We start from the raw sequence: 24,524 nt of genomic DNA, 5'->3' as shown, positions 1-24,524 counted from the left end.
CAGTGCAGACCTTTGTGTTGTACACCTACAGGTGGCAAACTGTTTCTGCAAGGTATTTGTCAATCATTTGGCAATATGGGGAGAAACTGTGCAGGGGATAGTGTATACTGTAGGTGATTGTGTCTGTGCTGCTTCAGCTACATGGCACTGCTGTTAGCAGAGATATTCAGACATGTGTACTGTTATACACTCTGATGTTTTCTGTCCTCATGTACTGTCAGGTGGACATTCTTGCTCACAGTGATGTCTTGGGGGACAAGGGTGACTGCAGCTGTGTCCCGTATTGTGGGCAGACACCTACATATTCATGGTAAGTTATGCCATTCTGGAGAGGGAGCTGCAGACACTTGCTACTGGGTCTGTGTATCCAGTTCAGCATCTTGGTACAGTGCTGGCAGAGGATCCCATACTTGTACATCCATTGACATGAAAGTATGGCCTTATCTTGCTGTGGCAATACCTCACAGCTGTACAGAATCACACAGGTTACCCAAAGGCAGGGGCCATGAGTCAGGACATTACCCCTATTGTAGTGTATGGCCAGGTATGTAGCCACCCATTTATGTGTTTGCAGCCAGGGATAGTGTGTGCACAGCTTTGTGTCGGACCTTGCACATTCCATGCTGCTCATGCTTCCACCCCCCCTCTGTTATTCTATCCTCTTCCATACATTATGCATACCTTTTCTGATACTTTCCTTAAGGTTGTCACCCCATCACAGCTGTGTTTTGGTATTGGTCCACAGTTCATGCAGTGGGACATGGTGGACATGTTACTGTGGTTTGTCCACATGGCCTTGCACATGGCCTGTGTGGAATTGTTATGTTGTTATTTGGGTGTCCATGACATAACATGCATTGGAAGTACATGTGAGACGCATGCCTTTGGCAGAGGCCTGTGGACCATTTGGTATTGATGCAGGCCAGATGTGGCAGGCCGTTGCATTCTGTCAGTCGTACAGTCTCAGACCGCCATACAGTATATTCCCCTGGGGTGACAGGATAGGTGTGCTAGGTGTTCATGCCAATACCTTCTATCAGTCTTGATCAGGTGGTGTGGATGCTGGCAGGGTGCTACCTATGGCTAGGGACACACCTGCATGGGACACCTGCACTGCATGCTGCATTCTTTCGCTATTGCCATGTACAGGTGGGGTCATATTGTACCCATTCCCCATAGCAGGGATACGACCAGAGCGGTACCTGTGGGTGGCATTTGGGTGAGCTGGATGCATGTGTGCTATGGACACTACTTGTATCTGACACACAGCTATGCATGTGGCATTCCAGTTATGCTGGCATGTGCAGGTACATCAGCTGTTTCCTAATGCATCAGTCCGATCTGCAAGTGTTCAGGCAGACAACACCGGTATCACCTACTACAGGACCAGATAATGTGATGCATACCTGTTTGTACAATTCCAAGGGTGTGTCCATTTCACAGTTACACAATATATACTGTATGTCTGGGGTACTTTTCCCTGTGTACTGCTTGTATATCTAGCCCAACAGCCATGCCATGTCAATCTTTCAGATGGTGACACATATTAACACCATACATTTACAATGACTTACTGCTAGCGTATGTTATACTGGTTGGAATTGTCTTTGGCACTGCAGTTGTGAGGACTTGGCCCTGTCATTAGCAGTAGTGGGCAATGGCCACCAGGTCATACCTCAACATGCATACATACTGACAATTCTCACACAATATGAAACACACACCAACCTAACACACATACCTGCATACTGTGCAAATGCTACAATCTATCCTGCTACCTTGGCCACCTCTGGGCATCTGTGTTCCACTGATATTATACCTACACATACATGTTATTGCATTTCTACATAGGGTTGTAGGGGGGGCACACCTGACTGTTTCTGCATTTCTACACAGGATTGGGGGGGCACACCTGGCTGTTACTACATTTCTACATAGGATGGGGGGCAAACCTGATTGTTTCTACATTTCTATACAGAAATGGGGGGCACACCTGACTATTTCTACATTTCTACACAGGATTGAGGGGGAGGTACACTTGACTGTTTCTACATTTCTACACAGGATGGGGGGGCACACCTGACTGTTTTTACATTTCTACATACGATGGGGGGGCACACCTGACACTTGTACACATTTGCTATGACTGTACTGGTATGTTGGGTACTCCATTTTATTCTGTATTGTAACCTATTATGCATACTAGAGGCATATCAGTGTACTACAGATCTTAGGTTTGACTGACCTACATATTAGTTTATGACTTCCTACCTTTTGGAATTAACATCCCACTGCCTGACCTGATGTAGTCTGTCTGTGTATGCCTGGAGGGGGGGGGGTTACCCATAGGCATCAGTCAGAGGCCATAGCACAGTCTTTGTTTGTGTTTGTCTACACCTGTCCTGCTGGTTGAGACTGTTGTTGGGTATGTGAACCTCCCTGACTGGCATGTGTGAGTCATATGAACACACGTGGCTCAGCACATTTCCTGCAGTGGGTTTTGTCACCCTGTGTAGTACTGGCTACTATGGTGACACCCGTATTTGTTACAGATCTCATGGTGCCACTATAGGTGTCTACTATCTGCTGGCATCATATTCAGCCACCTAATTCCCTTGTATGCTCACATCCATACCATAGATACAAGTGACTACACATACTACTCCAATCAGCAATCAGTAAGGGGAGTGACTTACCTTGTGGGTGTGCCAGTATTGAGGATGGTGCTGAGGGCTGCCTATGTCGGATGTGCACAGTACACTCCCTATACATGGTGGAGCACAGGTAGTGTAATGTTTGGCATCCCTTTTACTGTATGTGTGAGTCAGAGAGAGGTGTCATTCCCTGGGTCCCTATTGTGTCAGTGTATGTGCTTGCGTTGCCTCTTTGCCAAGGCCATGGCATACTGGGCACTCCTCCATCTGCCTACTGGGGCAGGTTCAGGTTGTTCCTCCTCTGAGTCACTCTGTGCCTCTGCAGGCCTTGGCATTGGTGGGGGGCTGTGTGGCCCTGCCCCGTGCTGTTCCTGCTGCAGTTGTTTCTGCAGGATCATATTGTGTAGCATGGCACATACAATGACAATTTGGGTACATGTGGCTGATGATTACTGCTAGGCTCCACCGGATGTGTCCAGGCACCAGAACTGTGAATTCAGCATCCCAAACACACATTCTGTTATGATTCTGGTCTGTGCATGTGCCTCATTATGGTGTTCTTGTTTGGGTGTGTGTGCATTTCTGATGGGTGTCATCAGTCACGGCCCCAGTGCATAACCAGCATCCCCCACTAGGTGACTGTAAGGGATGTCCCCATTGGCAAATCTCTGGTACAGCTGCATCAGATGCCAGATGTGGGAATCGTGATAGCTTCCAGGGTAGCCAGCACACACATTCATTATAATGCCCTGGGCATCGCACATGACCTGCAGTTGATGTAGACCCTATTGCGCTCACCGGGTGGTGCTTTGATGCATATGTGCATGCAGTCTATAGCACCCACCACCTCAGGGTATTCTGCTATTTGGTGGAAGAGATGCATATTGCTGGCCAACACCTCACGGGTGTTGAGGAAATATACGTGCTCACCGGCATGTTCTGACATGGCATCCAGGAACTGGTGGAATACTCTGGATGCTGATGCCAGTAAGATCCCCATGATATCCCCAGTTGGGCTTTGGAAGGTACCTGTGACTAGTATTCCTAGGCCTACACATACCTTGGTATCCACTGGGATGGGTTCCCCTCTGTTAGTTCTGTGTGTCAGGCATGGCTGGCACAGCTCAACAATTTGCTGTAGGAGGTCCCTGTCCACCATATAGTGCTCCATTATCTCCAGCTCATGTAGCCCCTGGTAGGTTACCCTGGGTCTGTGCACGCTTCTCCGTCTCCTCACTGTGAGTTGGTCAACAGCATTCTCATCCTCACCACCCTCAGTCTCTTCCACATGTTGTTGTATGATAGCTGATACAGCCCCTATCATTTTGTTGTTTAGTTTGTTAAAAGTTCCCCACTTATATACACCAGTGGTGTAGAGTATGGTAAAACCCAGAGGGAAAGGTGTTTGCATAGTTTATAGTAGTGTTCTGAGCTAGCTGGTCTGCTGTCTGTGTAATTGGCTGATTCTGATACATTTCACCTGCCAGCTATGCTAGTTCTCCTAGATTACCCTCCTACTGCTGTTTTCCCTTCCCATTGCCTTCCTGTTTGAGCCAGGAGGTGCGCCGCTAAAACAGAGTGCTGAAATGTGCACAGAGCTGCTATTTCCTGGTTTACTTTTTTTCCCCTTTAAAATCCGGTGCATGGTACGCACACCCGCTTAGGCAATGTAAAGAGTGCTAGGGGGTATGTCAGGCAAGCCCAAGCCACAGGGCTCCAATCTGCTTGCAGTATGCCTGACACACCCCCATATGATGTCAGCTAACTCCTAGGCTTGCACCAAGCTTTTCCTGCTTTTACACTGTTGGGTGCTGACTAGCATGCAGGGGAAATCTGGGATTCAGTATCATTCCCCTCATTTGCATAGGATTGCCTGCTAATGCATAGTTACATGTCCCACACTGAGGCTCCCCCATTAGCAACCACTATTCACTGGCCATGTTGTCTTCTGCCTGCCATTGAGTATAATGGCAAAATAGTGATTTTGATTACAATGCTTATTTTATGTTTTTTTCTTATTTTCCCACCGATCCTGTTTGCACACCGCTGCCCTAGGCTTAAACAGCCGAGATCAGCTAAAAAAATATAAAAGTTATTTTTTTTTTATTTTTGCAAGTGTTTTCCATGCCAATGACCTTATAGTTGGCCATTGGCATGCTTTCTACATGATATCCACCCTTTATTTGGAGCTGTCAGGGCTCCGTTTTGTAATTTGCAGAAATGTACTCTGTTACTGGTGGAGTACATTTCTGCAGATTACACTAGTCCTGCACGGCCAGTTTCCGTCTTCCTGGATCACAAATTCACCTCATGTGCATGGATTTCTTCTGCAAATGGGGTAATTTGCATACAGGGGCTGAGTCCATGCAGGACTATTGCAGGAGTGCTCGTGCACGCCCCTACAGGTTATTCCTGGATCGCACGGCAGACATATTGCCTGCTGGAGCTCTTGCAGTATTCCTGCATGCCGTGCAGGGCTTGCAGAATCCGGGGGATAGTCTGCTTTTCTGAGCTGCTTTTCATATTTTGGTTTAAATTCACCTCTCCATAGCTATGCATGTGTTCAGTCTTGATCAACATGTAGTTATTCCAGAAGTTCTCTATACGTTTCACTATAACATTGGGCTTTCCAGTTTTCTACCACTTCCTTTTCTCTTGGTCATGTTCTTTATATTCTTTCTTTTGTTTTCTGGCACTTTCTGTTGCTGCATGACTTTTATCTACTTCTGATTTGATTTCCATTCCCATTCCTTTCTGAAATGCTTCTTCCAATCACAGCAAAGATGTAATCATAGACTCGTTTTCTTTGTGGTTTACAACATTCGCTATGTTTGGAGGTGATGATGCCAACAAATATGTATGCATTTCCATGACTGCAGACCTATACATATTGTCCATTTTTAGGATGCCCACATCTCTTTAGACAGAGGGACATATGGTGTTGTCATGCAAAGGATTTTATACATCATTTGATAGGCATGTTATCCTACTTTCATGTGTAACTCATCCAATGCATTTTTGGGCTAATCAATTCCTCCAAAGCTGTAAGTTAGAACAGGAAGTACAAATTGACTTACATCTTGAACTTTATTCCTAGATGCCAAGGCAATTTTCAATATTAGCTTTAGTCTTCTAAAATATTCTTTAAAAAGCCTCGTTCACATTTGTCCATGCTTTACTGTGAATGTTTCATCTAATCCCATGTATTTATACAACTCCTCTAGCCAAGTTGTTTTCTTGATGTTTCAGTTTTCCTTTTATAAATGTTGCAAGCCTGGTATCTGGAAATCAAGATGTATCCATAGTGTCATCTATTAAGTAAACAGCACAATGGTTAAAGGGAAAGGAGAACAGCAGTTGTTACAAAGAGTCAAGATTATTGTACTACCACAGTAAACAAATATATATATATATATATATATATATATATATATATATATGGATCTGTGTTGATCCATCAAAATTATGTTTCATCGAAATGTAAACCATCGAACTCACTTTCACAAAAGTGCACTTTGTCGAAAATACACTTTTGCGAAAATCAAAATAATGAAAAAAAAAAAAAAATTAAAAAAATAAAAAAACAAAACACTAAATCACATTTATGCAGGGGGCTGTGCCCCTCTGCAACCCCCTACTTAAATATACTGACTCTGAGATCGCACTACAGTGGGGAAAAGGATATATTCCCTTATCCCCACTGTAATGCGATTTGGCAAATCGGCTTTTGCGAAAGTGTACTTTCGATGTAGTGCACTTAAGCGGAAGTGGGTTCGGCCTTCTGTAACAGAAGGAGACCCATATATATATATATATATATATATATATATATATATATATATATGTGTGTGTGTGTGTGTGTGTGTGTGTGTGTGTGTGTGTGTGTATATATATATATATATATATATATATATATATATATATATATATATATATAAAAAATAAATCACCCTGGAATATCCCTTTTTTGGATTTTTATCCCTAGGGTAATAATACAACCTGTATCATAACTCAATACTTCTTGGAGATCAAGGCTAATGTCAAGGGCCTCTGGCTCACCGAGTTCATAGATGACTGCAAATTGAGAGCTATCATACATTACTCCTTGACACTAACACCTTCAAGGTGATCTAACACACACAAATATTTGATGCCAAAGCTATGGATTAAAACTCAATGCAGAGAAGTGCATTATAATGCCTTTTGGGAAAACGTCAACCCAGAAAAATTCCTCTATTGATAAAACACCCCTGGGAACATATGTACACAGTAATCTAGCCTTTGACCAACATGTAGTCAGGGTAGTTAGGAAATCATTCTATGTCACCTAGCTTATAAGTACAGATATGGCATCAAGTTCCAAAAAAGTTATAGTACCACTCTACTCATCCCTTATCAAACCCATCATTGAGTACAATATCCCCTTTGACATGTACCTAACCAGGCACTTGCAAAAGTTGGGATGCCCACAGAGGGTCCTCACCAAGAGAATCCAGGGTATTAACACACTGTCCAATACATAACACCTCAGAGCCCTTTCTCTTTACTCAATCTCTTACAGGTTGTTAACAGGTGATCTGTGTTTGGCATTCTTAGATCATGCCCAGATGGACCATTTGCACATCCACAAAATGAGCAGCAGCAGAAACATTTGATTCAAGGATTTTTGCTTGTGACTTAAATAGAACATGCTGGTGAGACAGGTACTGTATATGACTGAAAGGATCCCCATGCTCTTGAATAGGCTCCCCATCCATATGAAGCAAAGTCCATTCCTAGCACTATTCAAATGTAACCTCAGCCATTAGATGAGAAATCATAAATTCATCCCTGGCCTGGTCCCCATGTCTCTTACAGACAGAGGCCGACACATTCCCTAATTAACACTGGATGGGTCATCATAAATTCATCCCCAGGCTGGCCTCATATCTCTCACTGACAAAGGCCAACAGTAAACATTCCCTAACTAACATACCCTCCTGCATAACTTTTTTGCAACCCAAATTGTGTTGGGTTGCATGACTAGACTTATAAAGGCCCTGGTGGTTATTAGCCTAGTATATACCTATGAACTTATTAAATATTTGGAATGAAAAACCTCAAACGGGACTAAGATTTTGTTTCAGTGAAAGGAATGAGCAAATCTGATGTTGAGAGTCTATTAAGTCAAGCTAAAACAGACGGAAGTACACAGACTGCCAAGGAATGGCCCATACCCAACCTTATATCAAAAAAGGATGTGGAAGTTATAATAATGAAAGTAATCAGTACAGAAAGTGAGATAGAGATCCTGGAGTAGGCACTCAGGAGAAAATGAATGCCATGCTGAAGAGAGAAAAAAAGAAGCAAACCAGAGTAATACACTTTCCTCTGCTAAACCTGAGCAGAGAGCCAATCTGAAATAGAAACTGGAATCTAAATGTGGAATAAACTGGATTGCCCTTTTTAAAGGAGTTATATGAAAGAGAACAGCCGGGACTGTCTTTACGAGGAAGAGGCTACAGCCTCCACTTCACACCAGTGTAGTGACGAAAAACAATAGTGAGATGGCTGATAAACCGTATCAGTTTGGGAGGTAACACCCTACATAGGTCTAGAGAGCGTATAGATAAGTATGAGTAAATAACTGAGCAAAATAGCCCTACTTCATACACATTCTTTGAATTAAAGAAATGACTTACTTTACACAGAAACCTAAAAAAACACAGAGAACAGAAAATAAGCTAGTTATTAGTACCAATGGCATTAAGAGTTCTTGTAATGCAAAACAAAGAATACTTCTACTGGAAACCAAGCAAACAGTTCACAAGAAGAAAAGCATTAACCAAGGGCAAATCCACCAAACAGGAACTTTAAAAGTTTACGCACTTTCATTCTTTAAAAGAGGAAACAGAACTTCATCAGAAACTAGTGTAGCTAACACTTTAAATATATAAACATTTAGCTGTAATATGGCACATAATTTTCAATCAAAAAATGTTGCTTTGTTAATATAAAGAACCAGTGCATATTTCATTCCTCTGTAGCATTATAACATGAGAAATAGAAATAGCTTTTTAATTCCAGGGTGTTGCATAACATTTAAGAACAGTTGGCTGAAAAACTCTGTGTGTTAGCTTCCCAGCAACCTTCACTGTTTAAAACAGACACGTTTTTAAAACATAAAATAAAAGATTTATAAAACTTGTATAATTCCTTGACTGCCTGCATATGCCATTATTAAAATCCTGTCTCTTAGTAGCATTATTATGTTCATATATTATCATAATAAGGACACTTTCAGTTTTATCTACATAATATGCCAGGCAGGATAAACAAGCGGCTGTAAAAACAATGTCTCTAGAATTACAGTGTCATTGCCAGATATTACAGTGGCATAAGATGAAATTGTTATATTTACTGAATCATAAATAAACCTGCATTGTGGGCATGCCCTGCACTTCACCATCTCTATTGGACCTGTGCCAGCAGAGATATTATTAGTATTAGTTTCAAAATAATTTATTAAATTCTTGCCATGTTTGTAAACAAAGGAAGGGATATTTGTCAAGCAGATCACTGGCACCAAATACTGTTTGCCAGTTTTCAGCCATCAGAGGGCAGTTTACAAGACTCAACCATTTGATCAGTGATGACAGTCAGTTTAATGCACAAGTCTCTATTTTGGGGGAACCATTTTTAGATAGAGGTTACTCTGTTGATAAACTCACTAAAATTATTCAAGAAGTTTCAACCAAATCTTATTAGTGGGTATGATTTTACAATCATGAAAAATGTCAATACTTTTACAAGATGTTTTGCAGTTCCTCTTAGTATGGATATTGATGATATTAACTGATTAGTGAAAGATAAGTAGAAGATTCTCACTGGTTACAGCGATCTACTGAAAGTCATTAAGATAGCACCTGTGTTTGCTCACAAAAAGATATGCAGTCACAAGAGTTGATTAGAAAGGTCAGACAATGGAGAACTCTGTCATAGATTAGGCCCTTTTGTCATATATGTATGTTATTCATGTAAACAGTGTAAGTTACAATGGACATAGTGTTTTTATAAAATGTAGGTTCATAGGTTCATAGGTAAGTAGTATGCTAGCTGCTGTTATGGACTATTTTAAGCCTAGACAGTTTCTCTTTTTATGCTCAAATTAATCCCATTTGGTAAGAGATTGATCTTACCCATCTTGTGATCGATAATTATGTACTACTCCTAATGACAATAACTGGAATCATTCCATGGATAATTTGAGGGAGCCCATGCATGGGATAAAGCTAATCTCCATTCCCTCTACACAACTATCCAATCACATTACACTATAGTCAGCCAATCACATAACCCTTCTACACATCCACTTACTTAAGACCACATTACAACTCCCTCCTTTCACATCCACTATTTCACTATGATACTCTTACAGTGCTCCATCTCTAGTCTCCTGACGTGTTTACTTCATCTTACTTCCTCCCATCATCACTCCATATCTAAGTTTACATCACCCACTTATTTAGTGTTACATCTTTTTCACAACACTTACACTAGCTTCACCATTTCACAAACCCTATTTAATAATACTAACACTATCTATTTTACCTACAGGTACATGCTTTCACACACTAATTTCCTACTTCATAAACATCACAAACTTTTACACAAACTACCTTTCTCATTTCACTTCATTTTTCTCATCTTAATCTTTGTGGCAACATTCACCCCATCCCTGGACCAATACACTTTAATTAACATAGACCACCTACAGTTAGCCACCAACTATCTCACCAAACTTCCATCATAGTCCCTCAATTGTCAAATAACATTGCACACAATTCTTCTGATCTTCTACTATTAAACATAAATATTAGGAGTCTTTTAAATAAACTAAGTTAATTCCACTCCACTCTCTCACTCTATTAATCCGACATAGTAGTCCTGACAAAAACCTGGTTAAAACCTCACATATCTGATAATGAGATCCTTACCCCTGGCTGTAATATTCTTAGCAAGATAGAAGACATAAAAGAGGAGGAGGTGTTGCCATAATGTATAAAAATACTCTCACGCTTGCACGACTTGATAATAATAATAATTAAACTACCACTAACGCTGAAATACTATCAACCCAACTTAAACTTTACTCCCCAAAAATATAACCATTATTGCTATCTACATCCCACCTGATAACAACACTCACACAATTGAAAAATCCCTTTTTAGTTTATCTAGCTCTAATCAGGAAACAATAATAATGGTTGATCTCAACACCAATTGGCTCACCTGTTCCAAAAATAATGCCATAAACTTCATCAACCTTTTTGGCTTCTCAGAAATAATCCAAACCCCCACCAGAGTAGACAAGTCAACTGATAGACAATCCATTCTTGATTGGGCTCTAACCAATAAGCCTACATTATCCCAGCAATCTGGTTGCCTCCTTGATGCCCTCAGTGACCATCTACCTACTTACTTACTAAGACAATTTGTTCACCCTCAAAAATGTGCCATATATAAACAAATCCGTAACAAAAAAATTCTTGCCCCACGCATTCATTTTCACACTCAAACAATGCAACTGGTCGCCACTGCAATTCCTACAGATAGACAGTGCAGTAGAATACTTTAACAGCATGTTCTTAAGCATTCTTGACAACCTTGCTCCACCCAGAACCATAAGAGTGAAATATAACTATGTTCCCTGGTTAACAAATGAAACAAAACAATTGTTCAAAGACAGAGATAAAGCTTGGCCTCACTACCAAATCAATAGGAATCAAACTACACTACACCACTACAGACTACAAAGAAACAGAGCAAAAAAAATTATTAAATGTGACAAAAATCAGTACTACAGAAATCTACAAAAACACCATAATAATCTACATGTACTTGCCTACACTCCTACCCCCAACATTTCTAACTCCACCGTAAGTATTGCAATACAGTTTATCACTCATTTCATTAATACAATTCATGCACTAACCGATATTAATATTAATCCCACACCTACCCTAACAACACACCTCACTGTAACCGCTAACCCTTTCTCTTTTAAACCCATCCAAACCAATCTCATTAAAAAAATGCTCTCTAAACTTAAACCCACTATCATTGCTGCTGATAATCTAACCACTGAATTTCTAAAACTTGCTGCTGATGACATTGCATTTCCTGTCTCTATTTTGATCAACCATTCCATTAAAGAGCATTATGTACCCAAACTCTGGAAAATATCCCATATTATCCCACTTCACAAAGGAGGTTTATCTAAAGACCTTTCTAACTATATACCAATAGCTATTCTGCCTCCTCTATCTAAAATTCTGGAAAAATGCATCCACATCCAACTCATGAACCATCTCCTTGATAATCTACTTTCCAGTTCCCAACATGGATTTCGCTCTGGTCATAGTACCACTACTGCCCTATTAAGCTTCACACACATGTTCAACCAACTTAAGAATAATAATCAACATGTTGCTTCTATCTTTCTTGATATGTCCAAAGATTTCGACACAATGTCCCATCAACTGCCCCTTCAAGAACTCTCTCTACTACATATTATGCAACCTTCACTCACATGGTTCCAAAATTACTTATATGAATGTCAGCAGTCTGTTAAATTGCACTCTGAACTCTCCTCTCTACTACCCTTCTCAGTTGGAGTCCCACAAGGGTCTATCCTAGGCCCTATCCTCTTCTCAGCCTTTTTACAGCACATAAAGCTACCCAAACTGCCACCATTATTCAGTATGCAGATGACTATACTCTAATCTGCTCTGCTCCCTCTCTCTCACTACTCCAAGATGTAACTCAGAAATCCTTTACTTCTATAAAAACCTGGATCTCCAAACATCAACTTATCCTTAATTCAAGTAAAACTAAATTAATGATCTTTTCCAACAGAAAATCCCTTCAGCATCAATCCTCCTTTCTTATTTCCTCCTCAAATAACACCATTATAGAACTTGTCCCTCATACAAAACTGCTTGGTGTAACTATAGACACAGGCTTAAAATTTGATAAACACCTAGCAGTAGTAATCAAAAAACACATATCAAGCTAGGATCCTTATACAAAATTAAGCCTTACCTTACAGACTCCACCAGACAATCTATAGCTAGAACCCATTTACTTTCTACTCTTCTATATGCCTCACCTATCTTTACCAACCTAAAGAAAACAGACTTAGCTAAGTCTGAATCTTGCTATAACAAAATTGCTAAATTTGCAAATAACTCTCCATTTAGATCTCATCACTGTACTGCTCTTCATCAATTGAATTGGCTTGAACTGATTTAGAAGATGCAAAAGTCCAGGCATCAGAAACAAGTAACATTTATAGAAAGAGGTTATATTGAACTAACAGTTAAATAATTTTATAATAAAGTGTTTGTACACAGGTTAAGAAACGGTGAAATAAAATATAACCATAATTGGTGGAGTAATGACAATAAAACTTGGGATGTAGAATGAACAATAGCTCATGTATCCAAATACACAATTTTTTCGAACATATTACAAAAATGTATTAAAGGTTTGTGGAACACTGTGAAAAAGGAAGTACCTTCACTTATGAATATACAGCTTAGGTTTTCGTATCAAAAAGGTAGAAGTCTTAAAGATTTCTTAGTGCATAGTGTTTACAAAAGAACAAAAGAAAATATAGGGAATTTTATTGTAAATATAGGAACACAAATATGTGGAAATTGTTCTGTTTGTCAGTATATTTATTACAAATAGTTTTGAGGAAATAAATGGAATTAAATTTGAAACGAAAGGTTGTTTTACATGTAAAAGTGTGGGAGTGATTTATGCTATTAAATGTGAATGTAATACATTTTATATAGGAGAAACTAAAAGAAGTTTAACAGAGAGAATAAAAGAGCATGATAGAGATATGAAAAATCATAAAATATTTAGTCCGTTGGTAGAACATAGTAATAAAAAACATGGAGGGACCCCTTTAAAATTTAAAGTTACTATTTTAGAACAAATTAATGTTGAATATATTAGTGAAAATAGGATGAAGTATCTTTTAAGGAAGAAAGAATCTACTATAATTCATAAATATAATACATTGCAACCCATAGGACTTATTCAGGAATGCAATTGGAAAAGTTTTATTTAGAATAGATATGTTTGAATGTATTAAATAGAAATAGTATTTATTTAGCAGTTGTATTAATGAATGTAATTGATAATAAGATTGTTTAGAAAAGTATTTAATTGGTTAATTAATGTTCATTATATAAAGATGTGTATTAGGAATGTTTTAGTTACACTATAAAGGCTATTTGGCCGTGGCGCTATGAGTTTACAGCATTGGTGTTGTTATTAGCTGCTATTTTAGCTTGTATTATATGAACTAGTTCTTATTGAGGTCCGAATTGTCTTTGTGGCTGTTTATTCAAAATTGGAGTATTGAATAAATGCATTTTTTAACGCAATTGGAGCAGTGATATCACTGGGTAGAGGTGGTTCGTTTCTTCAGCGAGTGTTTTTGTTTTTCACAATTATAGCTAGAACCCATTTACGTTTTACTCTTCTATATGCCTCACCTCTACTAACCAAAAGAAAACAGACTTAGCTAAGTCTGAATCTTGCTATAACAAAATTGCTAAATTTGCAAATAACTCTCCATTTGGATTTCATCACTGTACTGATCTTCATCAATTGAATTGACTTGAACTGCCAAATCTCCTAAACTTCACCCAACTATCTACTGCTCATTCCATGTTATACCAACCAACAAATGTCCATCTCTCCAAAAAATACTACAACCACAGACCAGCAACAAAAACTTAAGATCCTCCAACAAATTTCTACTGAATATTACTAAACCAAAGATATACTTTTGGTGACTCACTCTACTCTTATCACATTGCTAAGATATGGAACATTATACCTCAAGAAATCATAAACACCTCCAACATCATTAAATTCAAACAACACCTTAAAGCCTACTTACTCAACTCGTGGCTTTGCTATTGTGTTAATCCTGGATGATTTCATCCTTTTGTCATCCTCTCTTTTGTTTATTCTCTCCTTACCCAGTCTGCCATTTACACAACCTTTACCTGTCCATCACCTGCTCCTGTCTAGTTTCACCTTATTTTCCCTTTTACTCTCCTTTTCACTAACATCTCTCTTCACTTTATTCTTTATCCTCTTCTTCTTCTTCCTCTTCTTCTTCTTTCTCTTACTCTTCCTTGTCTATACTTTCATGTTTCTTTATGTCTATGTTCTGTAACATTCTCTTTCACTCTTTTGTGTTATTCAGGTTCTGTATATAACTACTGTACCTATTCACTGCCACAATATCATTGTAGTTACTACTGTTGCACTAAACTACTGTTTTGCAAAATGTTAAGTGAATTAATTAATTATTATCATTATCATTATTATTATTATTTTGTTGTTTGTAATGTGGAGCTTTTCTCCCCGGGCATCTGTTGAAAATGGACTTCTTGTCCAGTCGGACTTTCCCGATAAACAAATGTCAAATAAATAAATAATTTAGGAACTGCTTCTGTCCATTAGTAAACAAGGGGGCAGCCCTGAGGTAAATGTTTTGTTTCCCATCCTTAGATCCAAGTTGCACTTGAATGTGGACAAGGGAATGTGTTCTAGAGCAGCAGTATCTACTGCAAGATATACCTGTCCCTCAAAAAATATCATGTTGATGTTGCAGAAGAGGTTTAAATTCCTAGACTGAGTGTTTCTGATGCCATTTGACTTGCTGATGTGCTGCAAATCCATCAGTATTGGGTCAGATGATGCCTTATATGCCAGACATAAGTTACCTGTTGGCATTCTGTAGTACAAGTAGAGTGACAGGGCTTTGAGTCTGTCCATGTAGGATATGTTGCGTAGGCCATGTATCCTTTTAGCAAGGTTTTCTGTACACATTCAGTTTGTTAAATCCACCATGCCGGGACAGATATTTGGCAAAGGAGGCATTATATTCAGTGACTGGCCTAATGAGGATTGAGTAAAGGGGGCAAATCAAGACACAATTCCTTTGTTTATAAACTGTGCAATATAGGAAGACTTTCATACAACAATGAACACATGCTGGTTAAAACTTAAGTCACTGTCTACATAAATTTCCAAATTCCAAACATCTGTGTCAATTCATAGGGGTATATTGTCAATATTGCCTGGAGTAGATGACTTTCCAAAGGATACAATAATGCATTTCTGGCATTTAGTTTCAGTCTATGATTTTGACACCAGTTAATTATTAGGGACAAACCTTCCTGCAGGATAACTAAATATCTGAGGATTCATTGACTGCTCCTTGGTTGAGGTCATCTGCAGACTTAGTCAACCAGAGTCCTTTGGTATTGAATTTACTTCAGAAAAATAGATGCCAAACAGGAGAGGTCCCAACAGGAAAACCAGGAAGACTCCACTGGTGACTGGTTTCTTTGTGGAGGGAACTTCCCCACTGTGATTTTCTGTGTTTTATATATGAGTTAGGTGGTAATGCAGCAGGTGACAGGGGTTTATTCCCACTTTATGTAACTTAACATCTTAGGAGGTTAATTTAGCAAAAAATAGGTTTACTTGCAAATCATAAAGTGTTGTTTATTTGACCACTTGCTGTTCTTGCGAGAGCTTCTGTGTGCATAAGACCACAATAATGCTCTCACAGAGTATATGAACATGTTTTGGCCATTAAAAATGAAGATCTTAACAATACCTTAACATAACATGCAATATTGTGTACTGCTTTTAAGAAACATTGCTTTTTTATCTTGGATGATATCACGGACAATCAGCACAGTAGTGATTGTAATGATATTTTGGAATGCAAAGAGATCAAGTGACAGTTTGTCTTCAGTGCAGATATACCACCTGGTATTAATGGTGTCATCAATATCAATGTTTTTAAACTGAGTAATATATAATATTAAATGCTTGTCACATTCATGAGATTTATTATCAGTTTTATATGTTATTTTTGGTAAATATTTATTTGAATGGCTATTGTTGTTTGGAGATCGAAAACAAAAGCATTCAATCTTTCACCTGCATGTGTGGCCTTCCATTCTTCTTACAGTGATGCTTTGGTTTAGGTTTTAAGATTTTTGCCATGCTTGTAAACAAAGGAAGCAATATTGCTTAATTTGTCATGCAAGTCAATGGAACCATATACTGCTTGCCTGTTTACAGTCTTAGAATCCTTATTATCGGTGGAAAGTTTGCTGTACCAAATAACCATAACTCTAGTAATAGTTATTTATTTATTGACATTTGTTTAAAACTAGTGACTTTCACCCAAGTCCAGGCATAGTTTCCAACCCAGTTAGAATTGATTGGAATCTACATCGCACTTAACATTAACTAGAGAGCCTATTGTACTCAAGATGGCTTTTGGATATCCCCAGTCTAAAAAAATGACTTTAGAAACTGTAATTCTAATACAAATAAATCATCAGAAACAAAATGAAAAAAAAAATACCATTTTCCTCTGAGTAAGTGTTTATTTTGCTAGAGGGGGTGGTTGCTGTGGAAATGTATGCAACTGGTGAAGAAGGTAGCCTTCTGAAGAGTGTTGGTCCAGTATCTCTGACTGGAATAATTCTTCAAGATCCATGTGCCCAAGTAGTTAACTTTGTCCTTACTAACAATTTATGTAAATGTCAAAACATCAACAAAGTCATTCAGTAATCATTGATTTAAAAAAATGTTTTGCTGCTATTCCATAAAATAAGAATAATGTAATACTAGTTCAAAATGTACAAACAAAAGCATGTTTTGCCACCCAGTACCATAGGTGAATATTGGCAAAAATTTGTGTTCAGGCTGCTCCTATAGCAACACTTGTAACTTGCTTAAGGTATTCAACCTCAGGTTATATCAGTTATTATTTTAAGACAGCCTCCATAAAATCTGTCAGCAACAAACTTTCCAAATGGGTGAAACAGAAGTCTGTCATTAGGACTTCCTGAAATGTTTATTTTATGTTTTACAAAAGGTATCTGTATAGGGAGTTTTATTAGCAATTGCTAAATGCTATGAAACATCATGGAATTAATGGTTTTATCCCTGCTGAATGGAAAACCACTACTGTCATCCCCTTACACAAAAAGGTGCATCCACTGACTCCAGGAACTATAGACCCATTAGCCTAATGAGTCTTATCTGCAAGGCCATGGACAGAATCATCATGGACCTTATCAACAAGGATATAGGAGACCTTCAAACACTTGACCTGACCCAGTTTGGTTTTGTTAAAGGGAGATCCTGCCTGTTGAACCTGGTGGATTTCAAGACTGTCACCAAAGCCCTTGACAAAGGCAAATCTGTGCATACAGCTTATATAGAGTTGGCCAAGGCCCTTACCATAATCCCCAATTCAGGCATCATTGAAAAACTCACTCAGCTTGGGAGTCACCGACAGAACACATACAGTGAAAATAAGAGATTCCACCTCTACCAGCAGACCTGTTACCAGTGGTGTTCCACAGGGATCAGTGCTGGGACCCCTGTTATTTGGAATCTATTTCTCAGAAGTACAGGCAAAAAAAAAAGGTCTGTGGCTGACAAGGTCTGTTGATAACTGCATACTGGGAGCAGTCATTGAGTACCTAAATGATGTCAGTATTCTACAAGAAGGACTTGCACAAACCAATGATTGGTGTCAAAGTCCCGGTCTTAAACTCAATGCGAAAAAATGCATTATCGTCCCCTTTGGCGAAGGACATGACCTGCAGATTACCATATTAATAACAATACCCTAAGCTCTAAATCAGTGGTGAGCGATTTGGGCACATAGGTTGACAACAGCCTTTACTTTTGATCACCATGTCTCCATGGTGATAAGGAAGGCCATCTACATTGCTTACCTCATAAGCAAGGGCATAGCTTCCAGAACAAAAGAGGTTATAACCCTCTCATCAGGCCAATAGTAGAGTACAATGCACCCTTGGGTATGTACCTAAATAGGCACCTGCAGCAAATGGAAAGACCTCAATGGACTTGCTGGACAGACAGATATGTCTCCCAGGGGTTGCCTCTGATTTGGAATAAACTTCCAATACAAGTTAAACAGAGCTCCTCATTAACCTTTTTTTCACCGTAACTTGGACGATTGGATGGGACACCACAAATTCACCCTAGGGCTTTTGCCTGTGTCCTTCTTGGATAGGGGCAGTTGGTGCTGATTTAGATCTTCTTATAACATAGACCATATTTCTAGACCCTTAAGGAAACAGGGGTTGAACTTGACTAGGCTTATAAGGGCCCTCAGACTATTAGCCTAGTAACCTCCTATGAATCTATGCATCATGAGTCCATTAGAAAGGTTTTTAAACTCTCTACAGCAAAATTATGATCTTATGTTTTGTGTTTTTATTTCTGATGCTATAATGTTATAAAGGAAACAAAATATGTGTTGGTTCTTTAAATTACCAAAACAGCAATATGATGACGTTTGGAGCATGCCCACAATACAGGTTTATTTATGATTCTGCAAATTTAACAATGTCCCCTTATTCCACTGTGGTTTGTGGCAGTGGAAGATTTAACTCTGATTCTAGGAACATTGTTTTCATAGCCACCTATTTATCCTGTACAGCATTTTATGAAGATAAACTGAAACATCCTTTAAAATGAGAAAATATGAAAATCCTAATGTGATTAAAATAATGGGTCTGAATTGTGCCTTATACAGATATTCAAGGAGTGCATGGATGTTAAAAACTTTTTTATTTTATGTTTTAGAAAAGTTGTCAGTTTTAAACATGGGGGTATTGCCGGAAGCTAACTTAGAATACAGAGAGCTCTGCTAGCAATAGTACCTAAATTCTACACAGCAACTTGGAATTAATGATCACATGTCATTAGCAGTGTTTTAAAACACTGTGGAGCAAAAATATGATCTTAATTTTTTTCTGTTTTTATTTCTGATGTTATAATGTTACAGATGAAACTAAATATATATGGGTTCTTTAAATTACCACAGTAACAATTTTGATTGGAGATTTTGTGTCACCTGACAGCAAAATGTTTATAAAAGGAAGTGACACTTGTTATCTGCACTGTTTGATGAAGTTTTGTTTTACCTTTTTTTAAAGAATGAAAGTGCCTAAGCTTTAATTAACGCTCCTGTTGGGTGCGTTTGCCTTTGGTTAACCAAGCCCTTGTACTGATGTTAGAGATCACATTGGCAACATCATTGGATAATGGAGAAAGTAAGGGAGTTCCAGAAGAATATTGACTTCAACTTTATTTATGTCTTTAAAGCCTTTGACTATGTGAACTGTAACAAACTGTGGCAAGTTCTAAGATAAATGGGGTACCTGTTATTTAATCGACCATTTTGAATGTCGAATAGTGGAAGTTTGAACGGGGAAGTTCAAAAAAATAGAAATGTCAAAGCCGCGGAAATCCAAATTCTTACCCAGGGAAAGAATTCAGTTGGCTGTTTCCGCGGCTTTGACATTTTCTGTACTGTGGTGCGAAAGTTACAGATCTGGTTAAGGTAGGTGTGCGACTGTGACGTACATTGGGGTTAGGGTGCGGGTAAGGTAAGTGTGCGAAAGTGACGGACTTTAGGGTTAGGGGTAAGGTAAGTGTGCAATAGTGACGGACTTTAGGGTTAGGGTGCATGTAAGGTAAGTGTACAAAAGTGACAGACGTTAGGGTTAAGGCGTGGGTAAGGTAAGTGTGCGATAGTGACAGACTATAGGGTTAGGGTGCGAGTAAGGTAAGTGTGCGATAGTGACAGACTTTAGGGTTAGGGTGCGGGTAAGTGTGTGATAGTGATGGACTTTAGGGTTAGGGTGCGGATAAGGTAAGTGTGCAAAAGTGATAGACCTTAGTGTTAGAGTTTGGGTTAAGGTTAGTGCATCGATAGTTGTGTATGTAAGGTGTAGTGTAGGTTTATTAGGTTTTTGGTGTGCCTGTGTTGTGTGTGTGTTTTTTGGAACAGCACATTTTTTCCCAGGTTTTGATGTTGTCATATTTTGAACTTCCAAGTTCGAACATATGGTGTTTGAAATTTTGGAAGTTCGATTATATGACATAGAACCGATAAATGGGGATATCAGATAATCTCATTTGCCTCATGAGGAAGCAGTATGCTGAGTAAGAAGAAACAGAGCTATGGAATCACTGAATGGTTACACTACTTCAACTTTTTTTGCTGAATATCACATGTAAAATGCTGGCAAAGACTCTGATGCTGGAATGAAAGGATGATATTCCTCTGATGGCTGAAAGTGAGTGAGAGTTGAGCAGCCTCGTGATGAAATTGAAAGTAGAAAGTACAAAAACTGCCTACTTGCTCTACATCAAAAACTAGTATTATGTCATCTAGCCCTATCAGTGCTTTGCAAATAGATGGGGAAGAAGTGGAGGCAGAGACAGATTTTATTTTTCGTGCCTCAAAGTTCTCTGCAGAGAATGATTAGTGATAAATTTAAACATAATTGCTTTTGAAAGGAACTCTACAACAAATCCAGATAATATTTTAAAGAGAAGGATATTACATTGTCAACAAAGGTCCACATAGTCAAAGCCATGGTTTTGCCAGAATTAGTATACAGCTATGTGAAAATTTTAAGGCTATACAATGGCAAACCAATCCTTTTGAATTGTGGTGTTAGAAAACAGTTGTGGAAATTCCACAATACAATAAACATATATTTACACATAGGGTAGGAGGATGGCCTAATGGTTAAGGTGTTTGCCTTACATGCATAAGGTGCAGGGTTTGAGTCTCACAAGGGATAATTGACGAGGCTTAAAAAAATGGCTCACAAGGGCAGTAAGCCTAGTACTATTCTATGAACCATGGACTGTGAGAAGATTAAATCAGTAAATCCTGACTGTCCACTGTAAGGTGTGCTAGTAAAACCAAAGCTCATAAACTTTCACTACAATGTTGTGAAGATAGGATTCAATAGATAATTCACTGACACCGAGAAACTGCAAAGGCAAATGAAGATAGAGGCAGCAGCCTAAGGTGGATGTACAGCATTGCTGAAATATTGAATCAGACTTTTCAAGACAGACTATCATGCCAAATACCGTGAATTCACAAAAGACTCCGATTCCACTAAATATTAATGGTTAACAAAAACACCATTAAAATAACCCTATCTGACTGACCCAGACTCTACAAGTCTGAACTCTTCTACATCCTGGCTGAATTCACTTCAAAAAAGGTGTGTCTCCTACTTTAGCAAAAATGCCAACAGTAATGATTATTGTTTCTTTCTTCTTGTAAATATATGTTTATTGTATTGTGGAATCAACAGAGCCCTCTCTAGCCAATCACTAAATCAGTTTTGCACCTTTAGCTAAAAATTCACTTCCATAGGAGACAGTATGATTTGATGAAGAGAAAAGTGACTTGTCTAGTTTAGTGGTAATGCTAGATATATAAGTATAGGTATGAACCTATAAGTATAGATATAAATATATAAAAAACAAGAGAGGGAAATACAGACAAAGAAAGAGAGATTGTGAGAATATGGCTACATGACCATAGCATGACTGTCATCTAGGAAGCCATCATATGGGTTTTCACTTTAAGATATATGGTTTTCTTACTTGTCAGAGACCAAAGACCTCCTAATGGTTAAGTGTGAAATGTGCCTATGTAATGGCTTGCCATGTACTTTCACAAGTAAAGTTACCTCCAACATCACAGCTCCTTCTGGGAAGATATCTGTCTGTATCCTTAGTCTCCGCTATATCTTTCAACTTTTTAAAGGAATAATTCTGGAGAAAGACAAAATTAATGGTGGGACAAAGGCCCAAAAATCAGAGACAGATTTTAGATATTACTCTTATAAACTTAGAAATTTGCTAAAATAAAAGTTTCTGCATTAGCATGCATTTTTTGAAGGATGTGAAGTCTGAATCTCAAATGTCTGTCATTATCTAATGACTTCACTCCTTAATGATTTGACAGAGAACCACAAATTTGATGAGAAATCAACCAAAATGAAGAAAAAAACCTGAGCATTTTATAGAATGCTGGACAGCTGAGAGGTCATGCTCTCCTCTGGAAATTGCTTGCCCATGATGCATCTCTGGATGGGTCTACTTCTCTTCATCAAAAGTACATCATTTCAAAAAAGAGAAGTAGACCCACACTTACGCGAAAGTGCACTTAACCGAAAGTGCACTTCTACGAAGAATGGTTCAACGAACCATTAAAGAACACCGAGGCGCTGAAGCACTCTACAGTGGGGAAAAGGGAATTTACCTGTAGTGCGATGTCGGAGTTGGTATATTTAAGTAGGGGGGTGTGGGGGCACACCCCTCCACATGGGGAGTGCAGGGGGGGCTTACCCCCTGCAAAAACATTGTTTTGGTGTTCCAGGTCGGTTTGTTGAAATGTTCTTCTCAAAAGTGCACGTTCGGTTAAGTGCACTTTTGTGTAAGTGTGGGTCTACTGTTCTTTTTCAAAGAAGTGTTCTTTCGATGAAGTACAGTAGATCTCTCTGGACACATGCCACAAGCCCTCCTTATTTTATCTGCAAGAGAAAGGATTTATCTACTCAGTTCATGATGGCCCAGAGACACTGAATACACATGAAGACACCATGATAATTCCACAATTAGCTTTCATTGTAGACTGCATAACTCCAGGCTACTTAGTAATTTTAAAGCTACAGTACATCGTATACCTAGTGACAGATAGTGCTGTAAAAGATAACATGTTTTGGCTCCACTTGTCATTTCTACATCTCACCAGCCATGAAGCCTGCCTGAGAAAAATATTTCCAATAAGAGAGCACATACAGATGCATTTTTGCAAAAAGCAATTTTCTGTTAATTGCAGTTACCAATAGTAGCAGTGACAAATGATGTGTGTGTGTGTGTGTGTGTGTGTGTGTGTGTGTGTGTGTGTGTGTGTGTGTGTGTGTGTGTGTGTGTGTGTGTGTGTGCATGTGTGTGTGCACATATAGCACTTATGTGGGCGCATGCGGATGTATGTGCAGATGTATGTATGAATATGTGTGTGCATGTGTGTGTGTGTGTGTGTGTGTGTGTGTGTGTGTGTGTGTGTGTGTGTGTGTGTGCGCGTGCGGATGTATATCTGTGTGCAGGTGTATGTATGTATGTGTATTTGAGTGTGTGTATGTGTGTATCTGCATTTCTGCTATTATGTGTGTGTGAGTGCACATATGTGCATGTGTATGTGTGTGTGTGTGTGTGTGTGTGTGTGTGTGTGTGTGTGTGTGTGTGTGTGTAGGTATGTACATGTGTGTGTGCCCACCCATGCATGTGTGAGTGCGTGCATGTATTTGCATGCATATGAGTCTTTGTGTGTGTGTGTGTGTGTGTGTGTGTGTGTGTGTGTGTGTGTGTGTGTGTGTGTGTGTGTGTGTTTGTGTGTTGGCCTGTGGGAGTATGTGTGTAAGTGGGTGTGCCTGTACGCATGTATGTGTACTCGTGTGTGTGTGTGTGTGTGTGTGTGTGTGTGTGTGTGTGTGTGTGTGTGTGTGTGTGTGTGTGTGTGTGTGTGTGTGTGTGTGTGTGTGTGTGTGTGTGTGTGTGTGTGTATGTGTGTTTGTTAGGAGCAGGATGTTCTACATACATAGATGGTTAGCATATTTATACCTGTATGCACATCGTTAGTTTTTTCTTTTTGTTTTATTTCAAGTGTGTATGAAAAAAAAAGAATTTTAAAGTATTGCCATTATTGCAGAGAATCAAGGAGTAAACACTGCTAATAATACTTTTTTTATGTACTTTATTTGCAACATTGTTAATCAATTATATTAATGTCATACTAACAAAATTGTAAATGACATCAGTTTCATAGGTTCATAAGTGTGTACTAGGCTAATGGCCCTGGAGCCTTTACAAGCCTAGCCCATAGGATTACCCTGGCATCGTGCCACCCGA

The sequence above is a fragment of the Protopterus annectens genome, chromosome 2.part1, assembly GCF_019279795.1.
Source record: "Protopterus annectens isolate FY-2018-M chromosome 2.part1, PAN1.0, whole genome shotgun sequence".
NCBI classification, from domain to species: domain Eukaryota; kingdom Metazoa; phylum Chordata; order Ceratodontiformes; family Protopteridae; genus Protopterus; species Protopterus annectens.
Note: the sequence above shows the minus strand (reverse complement) of the source record.